The sequence below is a fragment of the Canis lupus genome, chromosome 21, assembly GCF_003254725.2.
Source record: "Canis lupus dingo isolate Sandy chromosome 21, ASM325472v2, whole genome shotgun sequence".
Lineage (NCBI taxonomy): Eukaryota > Metazoa > Chordata > Mammalia > Carnivora > Canidae > Canis > Canis lupus.
Window position 1 is genome coordinate 40,374,042 of NC_064263.1, and position 19,503 is coordinate 40,393,544.

Consider the following 19,503-nt stretch of genomic DNA (forward strand, 5'->3'; position numbering starts at 1 on the left):
AATGTTGAATACTGCATCATTGATTATTACTACACATAATTTAAGGTGTATGTAGTTTTGCTTATTTTCATATGCTATAGAGAAGTTGTAATAAGCATATTAACAAACATGTCTGTTTTTGCTACTTTAAGAAATTGAAAAGATATGTAAAGTTGTATTACATGTATTCATGAGCTTTGCTAGTCTGTTAGAAAACTCCTGTACAAACTCCTGTACAAAGTTCTCATATATCCATTTCGTCAGTTTTCTTTGTGCAATAGAATTTAGTTACTTTGGGTAAGTGTTAGTCAATATGAATGGTTAAGATTATTCTAGGAGCAATACTGACAGAGAAATATAATTGCATATGTCTTTTTGTTTTTCAAGGAAAAAGAATATGTTTTGTTCTAAAACAGAAATTCTCAAATTTTTTAGTCTTCAGATTCCTTTTTATTCATACTTATCATATTGGATATCAAACCAGAAAAATTTAAAGACTTTTTTATTTATTTATTTAAAGTTAGCAATGATGATTCCATTGCATGTTAACATATGACAAATAACATCTTAGCATTATTATGAAATAGCTTTGACTTCATGGATCTGAAAAAGAACCAGTGACCTAAATTATAAAGTATCAGTTTATTACAGAATATTAAAGTGCATATAAAGTTAATTTTATCTGCCCTGTGTCCATTTGGGCTGCATAGCAAAAGAAACTATCAACAAAAAGAAAAGGCAACATATGGATTCTCAAATTGTTAAGATGGCTATTATTAAAAAACAGAAGATAATGAGTGTTGGTGAGGGTGTGGAAAAGGGAAAACGCTGGTGCACTGTTGGTGGAAATGTAATGGTACAGCCATTATAGACAATACCATGGGAATTCCTCAAAAAATTAAAAGTAGAGCTATCATATGATCAGCAATCCCACTTTTGGATATTTATCTAAAGAGATTGAAGGATCTTGAAGGGATAACTACATTCCCATGTTCTTTGGAGCGTTATTTACAATTGCCAAAGTACAGAAGCAATAAAAATTTTCACCAGTAGATGAATGGTTAAAGAAAATATGGTACATACAAACATAGAATATTATTTGACTTTAAACAAGAAAAAATCCTACCATTTTCAATAGCATGGGATAGACCCAGAGGACATTACACAAAGTGAAATAAGCCAGATATAAAAATACAAACACTGAATGATCTTACTAATATATGGAATTTAAGGTAATCAAATTCATAGAAGCAGAGTAGAGTGATGTTTACCAGGGGCCGGAGAGAGGGGAAATAGGGGAGGTGATGATCAAAGGGTCAAATTCCAGTTATGTGAGAAAATTAGCACTGGAGATCTATTATACAGCATAGTGCCTATAGCTAACAATTCCATATCATATATTTAAAATCTCCTAACAGAGTAGATCTTACATGAAGTGTTGTTACCACACATACACATACACACTAACAATGACAACGGTAAAGAGAATGGGAGGAAACTGGGAAATCATGGATATGTGTGGCCTTGATGGTGGTGATGGTTTCACATATGTATACATATCTTCAAAATCACCTAGCCTAATGTGTTAAATATGTATAGTTTTTTATACGTCAATCATGGCTCAATAGAATAGCACAAAAAAGTGGAAAAAATGTTTGTTTATAGTTCTTTTGGTCTTTAGCCTAAGTGTATATATGCCAAAACACTGTGTTCCAAAGTTACTAATTTCTTTTATCTTTGAATTTTGACCACATTCTTTGGTTTGACCTAGTTCATGATTTCAGTTATGGGCTAATTGCATAGCCAAGGAAAATCTCAAACCAATCTATAACCCAAACTGGAAACCATATCTAAGATCAAACCTGCAGACCAGTCCAAGCATACCAGTTCAAAAATCTGTTTACAATTCAGTCAGAATCCCAGCCAGTACCATCTCAATATAATGTGGTACCCAGATTTATATTGACATAGATAAACAGCCACGTTGCCCTCAGCTAAGAGAACAGCCCAACTCAGAACATAGTTATGTGCCAGTTCAGCTTGACACAGAAACCAAACCACTCTTGACTAACCTGGATTAGAACCAAAGCCTGGTTTAAGGATGGTCCAGAGCCCCGTATATGCTAGCTCATTCGCAGGGTCATTCCCTCATTAATTTACTCAACAAGTGTTTATTATAGGTTTACTAGATTCCAGGCACTGTGGTAGGTATTAGTGCTTATCTGGGCATGGGAGGACTCCTGAGAGGCCTGCATCACCCTCGTCACCCAAATGCATAGACTAGCTCTTCTTCCTGTTGTAGTCAACACCTCCTTACTGGTGTCATCAGATAAGTTCTCATAGAATTTTCTCATGACATCATATACTGCTTCATCCCCTTATGGCAATTTTTTATGTAATAGCAAGTCCCATCATGACCCCACCCTAACCTTTGACCTAGTAGATTTTTATATCTTCGTGGGACCATTCATTCAACAAATATTTATAAATGTCTTTATATTAATAAGGCCTGGAGACACAAAAATATTGCCTTTAAGTAACTGTCTTTATTTCTACCAAAGGAGATTAATACATTTAAAAAAAAAGTCTACTACAGTTCTATAACAAAGGTATAACTTCTTTAATAAAGGTACCTTTAAAATTCAATAAGAGCCTAATAGAGGAGCTATTTCCTGGTGATAGGAGAGCATAGTTATGGGAAGTGATTTCTCCACTGTTCCTTGAAGAATGTCTACAAGTTTAGTGAGAAAGAAAGATATTCCATCTGAACCATGGCATGTAGGCAATAAGGAGAATAAGATGCTCTAAGGACAAATAATTGGTGATGTTATAGAATATCTTTTTTTCTTTAATTAATTAATTAATTTATTTATTTACGATAGTCACACACAGAGACAGAGAGAGAGAGGCAGAGACATAGGCAGAGGGAGAAGCAGGCTCCATGCTCCGGGAGCCCGACGTGGGATTCGATCCCAGGTCTCCAGGATCGCACCCTGGGCCAAAGGCAGGCGCTAAACCGCTGCGCCACCCAGGGATCCCTGTTATAGAATATCTTAATCTTTGAAGATATAATGGTTAATACCACTTCAGGATAATGGGATTTCCTCTAAACCTGCCCCCAAGGATGTTTGACACTAAGGATATCTGCCAGCAAACATATCATAAGAATTATGCCAATATTAATGAATTTTTCGAGAAAGTATCTTATGAACTAAATTCTACTGATCCAGTTCAATTTCTTGGTTAATGAATAGATTGCAAGGCTCTCAAATACATAATGGGGGCAAAATGCCTTGAGTTGAGAGTGGCAGGATCAGAAAAAATCTTCTTGGGATTAAAAGGGTCAGATATAATTATTCTACTGCTTCTATCCTTGTCATAATGAATTTTCCAAGCTCTCTGTACTTTCTTATATCATAGATTACCTTTCTCTCCTATCATATATTTCTTCAACATTGACTCACCTTTTTGTCATACGGACTTCTCCAAACCAGTGTCACAAACTTAAATGCCTACAAGTGCTGGGTGGATAATACGGGTAAAGCTGGCTAAGTAGGGACTAGTAAACTAAGAGTATCTGCTTCGCCCAAAGAAGGAAGCTGTTATTTTGCTCCAGCCAGTGCTGCCATGTAGGAATGCAGGCTAAGGGTTGTCAGAACTCCAACATTTTCAAGAGAAGCCAGAAATTCTGAGTTTTATTATAGAAACTCTCAACTTGGCAACTAATTGGGAAAAAAACCCAACTAACTCTCTAAGCAGGCCAACAAAACATGTCTGTGGGCCGGATTCTACTCCTGGGCACTAGTTTGTGAGACTTTGTCTGAAACTTTCCTAGTTTTCTGTGATATCATACTTGAAGGAATGAAGGACTGTTCCATCTCCTTCTGACTTCCCAAATATGGATTCATCTCTCCCCTGCTTGTGAAGTACTATTTTGCACCACCCTCTAGTGACTTCAGAGTTTGCCCATCACTTCATGCATCAATTTTTACCCCTCTCCTTGTGATATCATGAACTGTGCCAATAGTCTTCCCCTCCACTTTTACCTGGTCATGCCATTTATGACAAATGAATGGCCCTACCATCTTGGAATGATAACTCACTCCTGCATACCATTGCAATCCTTTGCATATTCTTTGTGTCATCCCCCTGTGTCGTGATGAGTAATATCATCTCAGGACTGCAACTTGGGATAGGGAGTGGGAAGATAACAATCTTTATGGCGTCACAGAAGGATGAAGTTGTTTGGAAAAGTTCATGATGTTATAAGAAAATGCCTGCATTAACAAAGATTTTTAAAAGAATCATAAAAGTTAGGGAAGGATGCTTAAAAACTGTGATTTAGATCTCTTTAGAGTGAATAAAAAGTATAAAGTTAGTTTTCCAAGTATTTCAGGTTAACTTTTATCATAGTGAAGTTTTATAGGAGATCTTTGAAAAGATTCTGCTCTCAGAAAATACTGTCTACTACTTAGGGAGAGTGAAAAGTTTATCTTTTTTTTTAACTTCATGGAATGAAAATCCAGAGATTAGGAATAAGATTTCTATAACTGCGGTCATTGCACATTTTAAGGCTTTTTGCTGAAGGAAAAGCAATTATGAATGTAGCATATAATATTTATTTGGTACTGTTTCTTACTGCAGCATGACTGAATTTTATTCTCACTGAATTTTTACAATTCATGGAATATATACCTCAGGATTCTTCATACTACTTTGTATGAAATAGTTTATTCTTTCTATTTTTTAAAAAGATTTTATTTATTTATTTATATTTTTAAAAGATTTTATTTATTTATTCATGAGAGACACACACAGAGAGGCAGAGACATAGGCAGAGGGAAAAGCATACTCCCCAAGGGGAGCCCAATGTGGGACCCTTTCTTTTTTTTGAAAGATGGTTAAGTAGGAGGAGGGTTATTGTTTTAAGGATATTATAAAACTTTCTGGGTAGGGATAGACTAATTTTTAAAATAAGAGACTTTTGGAGTGCCCAGGTGGCTCAGTGGTTGAGTGTCTGCCTTTAGCTCAGGTCATGATCCTGGGGTCCTGGGATCAACTCATAGGTGGGCTGCTTCTCCCTCTGCCCCTCTCTCTCTCTCTCTTTCTCTCTCTCTGTCTCTCATGAATAAATAAATAAATAAAATTTTTTTAAACTAAGAGACTCTTGAAATTATGGTCATTGTAACATGGATCTAGATAATTATGATTTACTGTTATTAGTATTTGTCTCCTATATGTTAGTCACTATCATATCAGTGGGCAGAGAATACAATTTCCATTCTATTTCTAAAGAAAAAAAGATAAAAATAAAATCCCTTTGCCAAAACACTGAGGAAAAAAAATCCCTAACAACATAATGACCTAACATAATTAAGTGATTTTCCTTTCATTCATTTAACAAATAAGTATTGATTTCCTACTAAATGCATCAGACACTGTGTTAAGCTCTGGGTAAACAGTGATAAACCAAATATTGTCTATCCCTTCATGGATCTTATGGTCTAGTGAGAGAGATAGACAAACATGATTAAGGAAAGAAGCATATATATGTGAATATCTGTATATATAAATGAACTTGTGCATACATATAACATACACATATTATCAGGGAGAATAATGGAAAGGAAGAAGTTACGTTAGATTGAATGGTTGGAGTACACTTTTCTGAGGCAGTGGCTCTTGAGTTTTAACAAGAAAGATCCATCCATGCAAAAATGCAGGGGAAATAGTGGTCTACTGAAGTGGGTTCAGCTTGGACAAAAGCCTTAACTGGAAATGGTTTCTAAGAACAAAGAAACCAACATGGTGAGGCCATAGTGACTGAGAAGAAGGTAGTAAGAAATTAGGCTGCACAGAAAGACAGGAGGTATCAGGAAGAGCCTTGATAGACAAAGGAGTTTGGATGAGAAGCCATTGTTTTCAAATAGAGAAGTGCTAGGTTTTATTATTTTTTTAAAGATTTATTAATTTGAGAGAGGGGCAGGGGGTAGGGAGGGAGAGAAATCCCAAGCAGACTCTGCCATGAGTGCAGAGCCCAACATGAGGCTCAATTTCACAACCTGAGCCAAAATCAAGAGTCAGATGCTTAACCAACTGTACCACCCAGGTGCCCTGAGCAGTGCTATTTTAAAAATCATCCCCAACTGCTGCGTTGAGAATGGATTGTAGGGGATCAGAGTGGGATTAGGACACTAGTTTGAGACTACTTGTGGTATTCTAGTGAGAAACGATCATGACTTGGACGAGAGAGAGAGACAAGTGGTCATGTATCTTACAGGTAGAATCAACAGAAGGTGTTGACAGATTAGGTAGGTAGTGTGTCGAGGAAAATTAAGAATCAGGGATGACTCACAGGATTTTGGCTTGAGCAACTGGATGCATAACTCTGGGAAGGAGATGTCAAGACAGAGCTGGTGTATAAAGACTTATCAGGGAGTTACACTTCTGAAAGTAAAAGGCAGAAGCAGAATTGTGAAGGGGGAGGTCACTGGCAGTAATGCAAAAATGACAGTCTCTATGGGCCCAATGGGGAGCCCTGGGGCAAAGCAGATGAGTTAGTGGAGTTCTACACTGGACTAGGCCCTTGTACTATCACCCTCCCCAAGAAGAGTATACTTTCAGTTATACCCTATGAAGAATGTAACTTTGGCTGTAAAACTGAGGTAAAGCAAGTAAAAGCTAGATGCTGTCAGTTAACCACACTCCTCACAGCTGGACAGCCAGGTCTTTCTTGAAGGGGGATGCTTGGGGTACGTTAGCAGCACATCCCTGTGTCTCCCACAGGGAACAACAGGTAGGAAAAGATCAAGAATTTAGTTTAGATAAGAGGGGGATAAAGTCAGTTAATTATATCATTGATTCATCAAATACTTACTGGGCTTCTGTAATAGGCCATTCTGATAGAAATACCATGCACATAGTTGCAGGCAGTCTAGATTTCAAAAGAGATGTTTGGGCTAGAGATACTTGAGAATTAGCATATGTATGATATTTCAGGTTATGGACTGGATGGAATCACCCAATAAAAGACAAAATGGTTTTTAATCCTGAGAGATAACATTTTTCTAGAGATTGCTTAAAAGCAATTTGGGTTGTCACATTGACTAGAAGGATAAGGGGGTAGGGTCCAGGAATGTAAAACATCCTGAAATGCGTGGGAAATCCTGCTCAGTGAAGAAGTGCCTAACAGAAAATGCCAATAATGCCCCTGTGGAAAAATTGACTGTAGACAGAGAAGTGGTTCCAGAACCAACCATTGGGATATTCCAACTTTTAGAAGCTGTGTAATGGAGAAAAATCTCTCAAGGGAGACTGAAAAGGAGTATGTAAAAAGATGGAAAACTAGGAGAGAATGGTGTCAGATGCCAAGAGTACAAAGTGTTTCAAAGAGAGAAGTTAGCAGCAAAGAATCCTGCTAATTACTGAATAAGATGAGGATAGAAAATTGTCCATTCAAAGGTGAGCTTAATAAGAGCAATCTCAGGGACGCCTGGCTGGCTCAGCGGTTGAGCATCTGCCTTTGGCTCAGGGCCTGATCTAGGGGCCCAGGGTCAAATCCTACGTTGGGCTCCCCCTAGGAACCTGCTTCTCCCTCTGCCTGTGTCTCTGTCTCTGTCTCTCTGTATCTCTCATGAAAAAAATAAATGAAATCTTTTTTTATTTTTTTAAAGAGCAATCTCAGAGAAGTGGAGAAGATGGAAGTCAGATTGACATAAACTGAGAGTAAAAGGGAGGGAAGCAAGTAAAGAAAGGAATTTTAAAAGGAATTTGCACAAATAATAACCAGAGAAACAAGTTAGATGTGATTTGGAATCAAGGTAAGAATTTTATTTCAAATATTTTATTATGAAAGTTTTAAACATATAGAAAAACTGAATGAATTTCATGGTAAATATCACTGAATTCTATAATAAAAATGTTTATCACATCTTTTTTTTAAAGATAGATTTATTTATTTATTTATTCATGAAAGATATATATAGAGAGGCAGGGACACAGGCAGAGAGAAGGAGGCAGAGCAAGAGAAGCAGGCTCCATGCAGGGAGCCTGACGCAGAACTTGATTCCAGGTCTCCAGGATCATGCCCTGGGCTGAAGGCAGGTGCCAAACTGCTGAGCCACCCAAATGCCCCACACATCTTTTTATTTATCCATAAGGAAGGGATTTTTAAAGATGGAAAAGCATTTTTGTATGCCTGTAGTGTGATTCAATAGCTAGGGGGGATTAATGATACAGGAAAGACAGGGGGATACCCAAGTGAGAAAAATGAAGTCCTTGAGAACTGAGACGAATGGATTCAGAATACAGGTAAATGGATTTTTATTGTTACAGAAGGAAAGAAAGAGGAAATGGTTACAGAATCATGTAGGTTTGCAGATTTGACAGTAGGAAAATGTCGCAGACACTACACTGTTGCCTAACAGCTTAGCTCCTCTTCTCGTGCTAATAGAACCTAAAATTTGGCACCAATGGCCCAGACCCAGGGAATTAATAGTGATTGGTCTCAGCCAGTCACGACTATTGCATTCCCCTTTCCCATCATATCTTGCAGCTAAGAGCATGACCATTGATCCTATTTCTGATCAGTGAAACTTTTTTTTTTTTTTTTTTAAGATTTTATTTGGGCAGCCCCAGTGGCTTAGTGGTTTGCGGTTGCCTTCAGCCCGGAGCGTGGTCCTGGAGACCCGGGATCGAGTCCCACATCGGACTCCCTGCATGGAGCCTGCTTCTCCCTCTGCCTCTCTCTCTCTCTCTCTCTCTCTCTCTCTAATAATTTTTATTTTATTCATGAGAGACACAGAGAGAGGCAGAGACACAGGCAGAGGGAGAAGCAGGCTCCCTGCAGGGAGCCTGTTGTGGTACTTGATTCCAGGACTCTGGGATCATGACCTGAGCCAAAGGCAGATGCTCAACCACTGAGCCACCCAGGTGCCCCTGGTCAATGAAACTTAAAGGTTGTTTGCTTAGGTGGCTTTAGTGGAAGCTTTCCCTTTGCTGAGAAAAGAGGAAAGAGATAACTTCTCTTATAAAAGGCCCTTTTGCTACCTTCACCCAACTCGTATGTTTTTCCTGCTTTTGAACATAGTCAAGTTCATGATGCAGTAGGTATGATAGCCATCTTTCAACCTTCAATAAAATTGAAGATGAAAAGCCAGAGCTGAGAGAAGGCAAGAAGCTATGATGATATTGTTTAGCAGCTGAACCAATGCCAACAACTATCTACCTCCAGAGTTATTTTTATCACAGAAAAATAAACTCCAATTCTTTGAAGCCCCTGTAGTCAGGTTTTATGTCACTTTAGGTGAATATAGATACAGCATATGAGGGAGGTATGGTGGCTACTCCTTTTTTCTCCTGAACACCTCTTCCTGCTTTGATCTTGTTTACATACTCTATTCCCAGGTCACAGGAATAAATACCTGATTTAAACAGAACTTAGATTCTTTCTGCTGAAACTTTTCTTTTTTAAAAAAAATATTTTATTTATTTATTCATGAGAGACAGAGAGAGAGAGAGAGAGAGAGAGAGAGGCAGAGACACAGGCAGAGGGCGAAGCAGGCTCCATGCGGGAAGCCTGACATGGGACTTGATCCCTGGTCTCCAGGATCACGCCCTGGACTGAAGGTGGCGCTAAACCACTGAGCCACTGGGGCTGCCCTCTGCTGAAACTTTTCAACTTAATTAGGAATATCCAAAGGCAAAAGGAGATAATCTATTATCCCTTCTAGAAAAAGGCCCAAGATCTCTTGCCTCTGGGATTGCTTCCCTGCTTAGTCTATCTACAAGTTATTCACTTATCCTCTCAATAAGTCCCCCTTTTCTTAAAGTTAGCTAGAATTAGTTTCTGTTGCTATAAACCAATGGTTCTCATCTAGGGAAATTTTGCCCCTTGAAGAATATCTACCAATGTCTGGAGATATTTTTGGTTGACACAACTGAGGGTGGGTATTTTTGGCATCTAGAGTGTAGTAGATACCGGGGATTTTGGTAACATCTCTAATGCACTGGATAATCCCCCACAACAAAACATATTTGACCCAAAGTATCAACAGTGCTGCTGTTGAGAAACCCTGCTTTAAAACAAGATTTCCTTAACTTGTACAAGGTGGTTCTCAACAAAGCTGAATGAGGGTCAGGTAAAAATAAGAGGGAAGGAAGAATGGAAGGTCTAAAGAGCAAGGAGTATGGAATGGCCTTCGAAAGTGTGCAAGAGAGAATATGTTAGAGAAATATTGGAGGATTGCTAGGCAGTGGTTAGGGTCTGTCTGAGGTTGGTGACCATGAATTTAGAGACAGAGGTCTAATGATATTTGTCCAGCAACATAGAAGTACATTGGTAGAGATAAGACAAAGGAATATTTTGGTTTTGTCCAGGGCTGTTTTTTTTTTTTTTTTTTGCTTGTTTGGTTTTTTTTTTGTTTTGTTTTGTTTTGTTTTGTTTAGGCGAGAGCAATACAGGGAAAGAAAGACAAAGAAGTTGATGTTTACCTAGGACTTATTTTACTGATGAACCAGAGAAATTAAGCTAGATAATGAGGAAAGAGATAACAAGAAAGAACTGATAATAAAAACCAATGGGAAAGAAAAATTAAGAAAACAGTACCATTTACAATTCCATTCCAAAAATAATAAAATACCAGAAAATAAATTTAACCAAGGAGGTGAAATGCCTATATACTGAAAACTTAGACATCAATTGAAGAAATTGAAGAAGACACAAATAAATTAAAATATATGCCATGCTCCTGGATTGGAAAAACAAATATTATTAAAATGTCCATATAACCCAAAGCAATTGACATATTCAATGCAAATTCAAGTAGCTTTTTTTTTTTTTACAGAAATAGAAAAAATAATCCTAAAATTTTTTTCCTAAAATTTATATGTAACCATAAAAGACCCCAAATAGCCAAGGCAATCTTGAAAAAAAATAACAAAGCCAGAGGCTTCACACTTCCTGATTTCAAACAATATCACAAAGCTATAGTAATCAAAACAGTATGGTATTAGCATTAAAACAGACATAATGGCTCAAGGGAGCAGAAGACTTAGAAATAAGCCCATGCATATATGGCCAATAATTAATTTACAACAAAGGGGCCAAGAATGCACAATAGGAAAGGACAGATTCTTCAATAAATGGTGTTGGAAAAACTGGACAGCAACAAGCAAAAGAAAAACTGGACCACTATCTTATAAACAAAAATCAATTCAAAATAGGTTAAAACATGAATGTAAACCTGACATAAAACTCCTAGAAGAACCTCCACATAGGTCGTAAGCTCCTTAACATCAGTCTTAGTGATGCCTTTTTGGAATTGACACCAAAAACAAAGGCAAGAAACACAAAAATAAACAAATGAGACTGCATCAAACTAAAAAGTTTCTGCACAGCAAAAGAAACCCATCAACAAAATGAAAAGGCAATCTATGGAATGAGAGAAAGTATTTGCAAATCGTATATCTGATAAGGAGTTAATAACCAAATATATAAATAACTCATACACCTCAGTAGCAAAAGAAAAAGGTGCACCTGGCTGGCTCAGTCGGTAGAGCATGTAACTCTTGATCTTAGGCTCATAACTTCAAGTCCCATGCTGGGTACAGAGATTACTTTAAAAACACCCAATTTAAAAATGGGCAAAAGACCTGAATAGACATTTTTCTGAAAAAGATATTCACATGGGCAGCAGACACATGAAATAATGCTCAATATTACTAGTCATCAGAGAAATGCAAATCAAAACCACAATGAGAGAATACTTCATTGATACACCTGTTAAAATAGCTATTATCAAAAAAAAATAGCTATTATCAAAAAGACAGATAACAAAAGGAGAGGATTTAGAGAAAAGGGAACTCTTTTCCCTTGTGCACTGTTGGTAGGAATGTAAATTGGTGCATCCACCAATAATATGGAGGAAATAATAGGGAAGTTCCTTAAAAGATTAAAAATAGAACTACCATTCAATCTAGCAATTCCGCTACTGGGTATTTATCTCAAGGAATGAAAACACTAACTTGTAAAGCTACCTGCATCTTCATATTCTCTGAAGCATTACTTAAAATAACTAAGACACGGAAACAACATAAGTATCTATTGATGGATGAATGGATAAAGAAGTTGTGGTATCTATATGCAATGGAATATTATTTAGCTATAAAAATAAGAAAATCCAGGGGCACCTGGGTGGCTCGGTCAGTTAAGCATCTGCCTTCAGCTCAAGTCATGATTCTGGAGTCCTGGGGTTGAGCCCCATATCAGGCTCCCTGCTCAGTGGGGATGAGCGGGGTGTCTGTGTCTTCACTCACTCTGCTCATGCTCTCTTTCTCTCTCAAGTGAATAAATAAAATCTTTAAAAAAAAAAATCCTGCCATTTGCAACAGTGTGGATGAATCTTGAAGGTAAGATGCAAAGTGAAATAAGTCAGAGAAAGACAAATACCACGTGATCTCACATATATGTCGAATCTATAAAAATAAAAACAAAAACAAACACATAGAACAGATTGGTGGTTACCAGATTCAGGGGTGTGGAGTGGGTGAAATAGGTGAAGGTCGTCAAAAGGTACAAACTTCCAGTTATCAAATAAACAAATCCTAGGGATGTATAGTATGATGGCTATTGTTAAAAAATACTGTATTACATTTTTGAAAGTTGCTTAGAGAGTAAATCTTTTTTTTTTAAAGATTTATTTATTTAAGAGAGAATGGTGCATACAAGAGAGAACGCATGTGCACTCACTTGAGAGTGAAGGTGGGGGCGAGATGGGCAGGTAGAGGGGGAGAGAGAGAGTCTCAAGCAGACTTCTCACTGAGTGTGGAGCTCCATCCTATGACCCTAAGTAGAAATCAAGCGTCGGATGCTTAACTGACGCACCCAGGTGCACTGCTAGAGAGTAAATCTTAAGAAATTAAAAAGTCTCATCACAAGAAAAAAAATTTGTAACGATGTGTGTTGACGGATGTTAACTAGACTTATTGTGGTGATCATTTCACAATATATACATATTGAATACATAATTTTGAAGCATTATGTTGTACACCTGAAAGTAATACAATATTATTTGTCAATTAAGTTTCAATAATGAAAAAAAAAGAAAAAACCTGATGAAATCAAGTTGATCTAGAGACAACTGGTATCCCCTAGAGTTTGTTAGAAATGCAGAATCTCAGGACTCACTGTGGATCTACTGAATCAGAATCTGCCTTTTAACAAAATCCCCAGGTGATCTGTATGTATATTAAGGTCTAAGAAACAATGGGTTAGAGGATTTGATGAAAGTGAAAATTTTTACACTGAGGATACTGAAAAGATGCTTCTAACAAAATTTTCTAAATCAGAGGTTAGCAATTTTTATTTTCCTGTACAGAGCTAGGTAATAAATAGTTTTAGCTTTGAGGGCCAAACAGTCTCTGTTACCACCACTCAACCCTGCCATTGTAGTACAACAGCAACCAGGGACAATACACAAACAAGTGAGTGTGACTGTTGAGTATAGCTGTGTTCAAATAAAACTATTCACAAAAAATGGGCAGTTGGTTGATTTGGTCCAAGGACCATAGTTTGCTGACCTCTGACCTAGACCTTAGTAAAATGAGTAAGTCTTGGCTCCCATAGAGATTGTACTGTTGAGTTTTCTTGTTTCTGATTACTTACTGTCTCTTGTCAGTAAATACTCCTGCCTCCCTCTCCCATCTTCTGAAGACAATGAAGAACTTGGCCAGTTGGTGTTCTGTAGGTTCCTAGAAGGAGTGAGAAGGGGGAGAACTGAAGTATTAGGAAGCCAGAATCTCCTGACATCATTTTTTTCTGCCTGAAGTACCAAGAGATGTACCATGGGGGTAGGCTTCACCTCAGCTTGTTCTCTGGAGTTGTTTCCCTTTTATTTTCTCCTGCCTTCTGGTAAACGCACTTTGAGCTTCTCATCTGAGCCAAGGGAAATCAAGAAAACATATTTTATCCTTGCATAGACCGGGTTGAGCAATAGCCCCTTGATGGCAGCAGCTATTGGTAATCAGAAAGGGATTCGAAGGTAATAGGCTGGGGGTTGGGGGTAGTGGAGGGGAAGAGAAATAATATCTATTGGGCATCTCCTCTTCAACATTTTATACACATCATTTGAATCCTTATAGTAAATCCAGCATTATAATCCCAGGACACAGATGGAGAAACTGAAACCAATATTTCGTCAAACAATACAGCCATTACTGTATGCCAGGCATTGCTCTGCTTTACAAGTATAAACTTACTTAATCCTCACAACTCTAAGAAGGGAAACTATTATTGCCTCCATATTAGAGATGGGGAGACCATGCTGTAGAGAGAGGTTAAGAAACTTGCCAGTAACTTACCTTAATAAAGGTAGAGCTGGTTTTTTAATCCAGACAGGATGGGGACCCAGTTCTGACTCCAAAACCTCATGCAATGTAATAGTAGTATGTTCTCCATTGCTCTCCAATGCTCCTCCCCATCGGATTTTCCATCAGTGCTCAACCCCCCACGTTTTGGGTTACCTATTAAGTAACATTTCCTTATTAGTCCCTCAGGTCATAGTGTGTTTCCAGGGCTTGTTATCAACATTTCTATTTTTCTCTACCACAAAACAATCTTTATTACTATAAGAGATACTGTTGCCTGCTTTATAGGAACATGACATTCTGAAATATTTTTCTCAGCAACTTCTCCTAACCTTGGATCTTGCTGTTTAATCTTTGTTTGCCCTGTCTTCCTTAATTCTTTTTTGTTCATGCCAGAATATTGCTAAGAATAATGCTGACATCTCAGTCACCAAGCTAGCGTACATTATCCTTTTCCTTTTATTGTTGGACTAATCCAATTTTCTTATTTTCCATTATTCATCTCCATTGGATTATATAAATAATCTGGATACATTATTACCAGATCTTTCAAGGTATCCCCCTAAAGGGTCTATCTCAAATCTTAGTGTCTGGATCAGGCATTATGTGTTTGGCCCTCTGGTAGATAATGGGTAATAAAAATGTAGAGGATGTATTTACACTTAAGTGTTTTCCAGTGTTGGGATGTGGTATTGTCTTCTGATCTGACACTGATATTGATTCCTAATGATACATAACCTATACCTAATCATATTTCCCATGTTTCTCAAAATGAAATTCTTGCTTCTACACCAGAACCTCTCACATATTCTTTCTTATTCCAGTGTTTTTGCTCTTCAATCTATCCATCGGAACAGAACATGATTATTTTCCTTACATTTGCCTCTGCTATTATAAACCTTCAGCAGAAGCAGAGTCACCACATTCTAAGACTTTGGTGATGAGAGAGAGAGAGTTTAAGATTTTGATTTAAAGAAAATGGGCGTCTCTAACTGAACCTTAAAAAGGTTTTTTTTTTTTTTTTTTTTTTTTTGAACCTTAAAAAGGTTTGAGGCACTGTTTTAAGCATGCCGATGATGAGTGTGTAAGGGCAAAGTTTGCTGGTCTTGCAACTCCTAGACTTGAATTATCGTCCTCGCTCAGCCACTAAGGTAAGAATGGCTAGCATTTATTGAGCACATAGTATGTGCCGGTCACTTTTCTACTAACTTACGCTGTAGGGAGAAGGGTACGATCATCATCCTCATTTTACAGACGAGTAACCTGTGGAACAAAGCGCTTAGGTAAGTATAAGCTGAATCCGGTTTTGCAACATAGGAAGTCTGGCCCCAAATTGGAGCCAAAGTGGTGCAGTCTGTTACTACCTGCCTTTATTTCCTGGTAAAGGGGAGCAACCATGATTAACCTATATGCAGCAGGTTCTGTATTGATTTTCTGCAACGTTAAACTCCTCTAATCTTCACTAACAACTCAGAGGTAGATACCATTTTTTTTTTTTTTTTCAAACTAGAAAACGAAGGCTCAGAGCGGTACTATTATTTGGCAGATATGGTTTGCAATCAGCCTCGAGGCTCCAAGAGCTTCTCTAACCCTCGGACCACGAACTCCTTATATCTTTGAGGCTCAGTTTCCCCACCTTTAAAGTGTGTGTGTGGGGGGAGTGGAGTAGATGTCTCAGTTCTACGAGGGGAGGCTGCAGAGCAGAAAAGATGTGTGCGCAGGGCGGGGTGAGAGAACCGGGAATAAAGAGCAATCGAGCTCAGGGGCCTAGGGCCCTGCATAACCGCGGGTGGTGAGGACGCGGGTAAGAGAGAGGTTCTCGCCCTGGAGGAGGCCGGGGTGTCACCTCCAGCGAGGCCTGCAGGCGAAAGTGGGCCTGACAGCCCGTCTCCGGCGCAGGCCAGCCGCCAAGGGGGAGGCGAGCCCTGGGTCTCCGTCCTGATCCGGGGTCAGCACCTCACCCGCCCCAATTCGGCTTCGCAGGCTTCTGCACGAAAGCTCGGGAAGGAAGGGGCGCGGCCTCCCCGCCTGCGCCGCCGAGCGCCACGTCTCTCTCGGGTCAGGCTCCTCCGCGCTCGGCTTCCACGCCGCCGGTCTCTCCGCCAGCGGGCGCGGCCTCGTCTGCGCCCCCGCCAATCGGCAACGCCCGAGGTGCTCCGAGGGCCAATCAGCGGCGGGCGAGGGGGCGGGGACTGTCGCCACGGCAGCGGAGAGGCGGGAGCGCGCGGGCCGCGGAGGCGCGGAGCGCAACCGCGGGCGGGGGGCTGGAGAGGCGGGTTCCCGCCCTGCGCGCGCGCAGCAGGCTGAGCCCGGAGCGCCGAGCCCCGGCTAGGTGAGGCCGGGGGCGGGCGGTGGGCGCGGGTCAGCGCGGCGGGAGGCTGGGGCGGGTCCCGAGATAGGGCTCGGGGCTCCGCCTGCCCTACCCTGCGGGGAGAAGCGCGAGGGGGAGCCTCACGGTGGGCGGGCGCCGGTGGAGGGGCGCTTCCAGTTGCAGCCTGAGGCATGGGGTCCCCCCTTTCCCACTCCACTCGCAGCAGGGCACCCGGGTGTTCTTTGCGGGGTAGGTGGAGGTGGAAGGCTCTTGGCGGGGTGCAGGCGTGCAGGTCTGGGTCCTGCACACTAGGTGGGTGCAGACCCCCAGACCTCAGCAGGGTCCAGCCTCGCCTAGGCAGGCAGGTCGATGGATGGGGTGAGGGAGGTGCCCTCTGAGAAGAGGGGTGCACCCACCGGCTTCCTGCTGATGCACCCACCGCCCCCACCACCCCCACCACCCCCCCCCCATCCCCACCACCTCCCTCCGCGCGCTCCCGCCAAACTAGGCCTGCGAATCCTGCTCTCCTGCACCCGGGTTAAGCCGGCAACCCTTGTCACTTAGAGAAAGTTCGTGTCAGGTGTGCTATTGTCTTCCCTTAAGGGAGAAATGCTTGCTGTGAAATGAGCATTTTCTGTTTCTTTTCTCTCTCTCTCTCTTTTTTTTTTTTCTCTTTCTGTTTCTGAGTCGGTACTTCCTTGTTGCATTTCGCAAATGGTAACTCAGCGAACAGAGGTAGACTTCGTTGTGGTTGGTGCTGGGAAGTGGTCTCGGTTGGCAATTATTTTACAATATCGAGACAGAGACAGGAGCAGGGAGACAGGGAGAGGAAGAAAGAAGGGGGAGGAAAATACGAACATGACCCATTGAACCATTATTCTGGTTTCTGGGAGACAGAACCTCTTGAGATGCTGAGTGTCCACTAAACTCTTAAATTGGATAATGTACGTTTACACAACTGCGTAAGTAAGTGCTCCCATCTAAGCCTTTTATTAAGGCTATTAAGTCCCTGGGTGAACATGAACGTCAACCACCTACTATTATTATCTTGGCTAAAAAGGGGGGAAGAGGGAGATTAAATGCAAATATTTCTGATAGTCAATTCTGTCTGAAGGAGATTCTGGACTTTTTCTAAAGAATTGATAAACAGGGCAGCCCTGGTGGCACAGCGGCTTAGTGCCCCCTGCAGCTCGGGGCGTGATCCTGGGGACCTGGGATCGAGTCCCACGTCAGGCTCCCGGCCTGTGTCTCTGCCTGTGTCTCTGCCTGTGTCTCTGCCTCTCTCTCTCTGTCCCTCTGCCTGTGTCTCTGCCTCTCTCTCTCTGTCTCCCATGAATAAATAAATAAAATCTTAAAAAAAATAAAAAAATAAAGAATCGATAAACACATGAGCGTTGAGAGTTGTATGTTGGCAAATTGAATTTAAAAACAATCATGCTGAGAAAGGGAAAGAATAGAAAAAAATGCTGAGATAGTGCTTTAAGGAATTTGTTAAAAGTAGTATGGTTAGTATGGTTAATAGATTGGGATCTAATATGCAAATATTTCTGATAGTTTTGTTTGAAGGAGATTCTGGACTTCTGTAAGAATTGAAAGAATTGATGAGACATTTGCTTTAAGGAATATGTTAAAGGTAGTATGACTAGTGGTATAATAGATTTGGATTCTATAACCTATAGCTTCTTTAGATTTATTTAAAATTTTGTTTCTTAGGGCCTTTCCTGATGAATTTTGTTGAATAATTAGGCAATATCCAGATTCTTGCATCATGTCCCTGATAGAAATTACCTCAGGATTCACCCTGTTTGAAGCTGAATGTGGGTTCTTGTTCTACAAAACTTGATCAGCAAGTTCAACAAATGCTGAACAAACAAATGTCTCAACAAATATTCCTCAGTTAATAAGGCCCAAAATTCCAAAAAAAAAAAAAAGAGAAAGAAAGAAAAGAAATTCAGGATGAGAAATCTCAAATACTATTACTCTTGTGATTGGGGTGAACATGGAAACTTTGGTTTCTCATCTTGTTCTTTAATCTCTACATGATCTGCTCTAACTTTCTAGTGAAAAATTTATTTCTTCCTCCTTGTGGTTACTCATGCTGTTCTCTTCCAGCAATCTTAAAGCTATCTTGCCAGGGCGGAGGTCCCTTACCCTGCTTGTCCTTGGTACTTACTGTTCAACTTTCACCGAGTTGATTTGTGCTCTGTAAATACCGGTTAAAATGAAATGCACAATGCAAACAATGAGGGTACCTTTCAAAACACTAGATATATTTTTTTAAGATTTTATTTATTTATTCATGAAAGACACACACACAGAGAGAGAGAGAGAGGCAGAGACACAAGCAGAGGGAGAAGCAGGCTCCATGCAGGGAGTCTGAGGTGGGACTCGATTCCGGGACTCCAGGATCACGCCCTGGGCCAAAGGCAGGCGCTAAACCACTGAGCCACCCAGGGATTCCCAAAACACTAGTTATTGATCATGGTTGCTAATATAGACAATCAGTACCATGATCAATACCAGCGTCTCTTTGTTTCGGATATGTTGTGTATCTCTATAGATACAGCCGGTTAATTTTGGTATTTAGAATAATGTTTAAGTTGTTTTCCACTTTCTAAGGGCCCTTTTGATGACTGAGGAAAATACCCTTTTTTAAGTATTGGATAGCTGGAGGAATCAAATGTAAGATTTTAAGATTTTATTTATTTATTTATTTATCAGAAAGAGAGAGGCAGAGCCGGATGTGGGACTCCATCCCAGGTCTCTAGGATCAAGCCCTGGGCTTAAGGGGGCGCTAAACCGCTGAGCCACCCAGACAGCCCCCCAAATGTAGGATTTTAAAATGTATT

At 40.1% G+C, this 19,503-nt stretch overlaps 2 protein-coding genes across 5 annotated transcripts in view; one reads left to right on the forward strand and one right to left on the reverse strand.

Moving 5' to 3' along the window:
- Positions 1–16,430, reverse strand: part of PIK3C2A (phosphatidylinositol-4-phosphate 3-kinase catalytic subunit type 2 alpha) — a 174,919-nt gene extending 158,489 nt beyond the window's left edge. For both annotated transcript variants that reach the window (XM_049099099.1, XM_049099097.1), the window contains exons 1-4: positions 16,305–16,430; positions 15,557–15,606; positions 14,338–14,499; positions 13,643–13,728 (exon numbers count right to left, since the gene is read on the reverse strand). The gene's annotated coding sequence lies outside the window, so the exon portion shown is untranslated. The remainder of the gene's footprint in view (positions 1–13,642; positions 13,729–14,337; positions 14,500–15,556; positions 15,607–16,304) is intronic.
- Positions 16,431–16,519: 89 nt separating this feature from the next.
- Positions 16,520–19,503, forward strand: part of NUCB2 (nucleobindin 2) — a 50,577-nt gene continuing 47,593 nt past the window's right edge. For all 3 annotated transcript variants that reach the window (XM_025459643.3, XM_025459644.3, XM_025459645.3), the window contains exon 1: positions 16,520–16,675. The gene's annotated coding sequence lies outside the window, so the exon portion shown is untranslated. The remainder of the gene's footprint in view (positions 16,676–19,503) is intronic.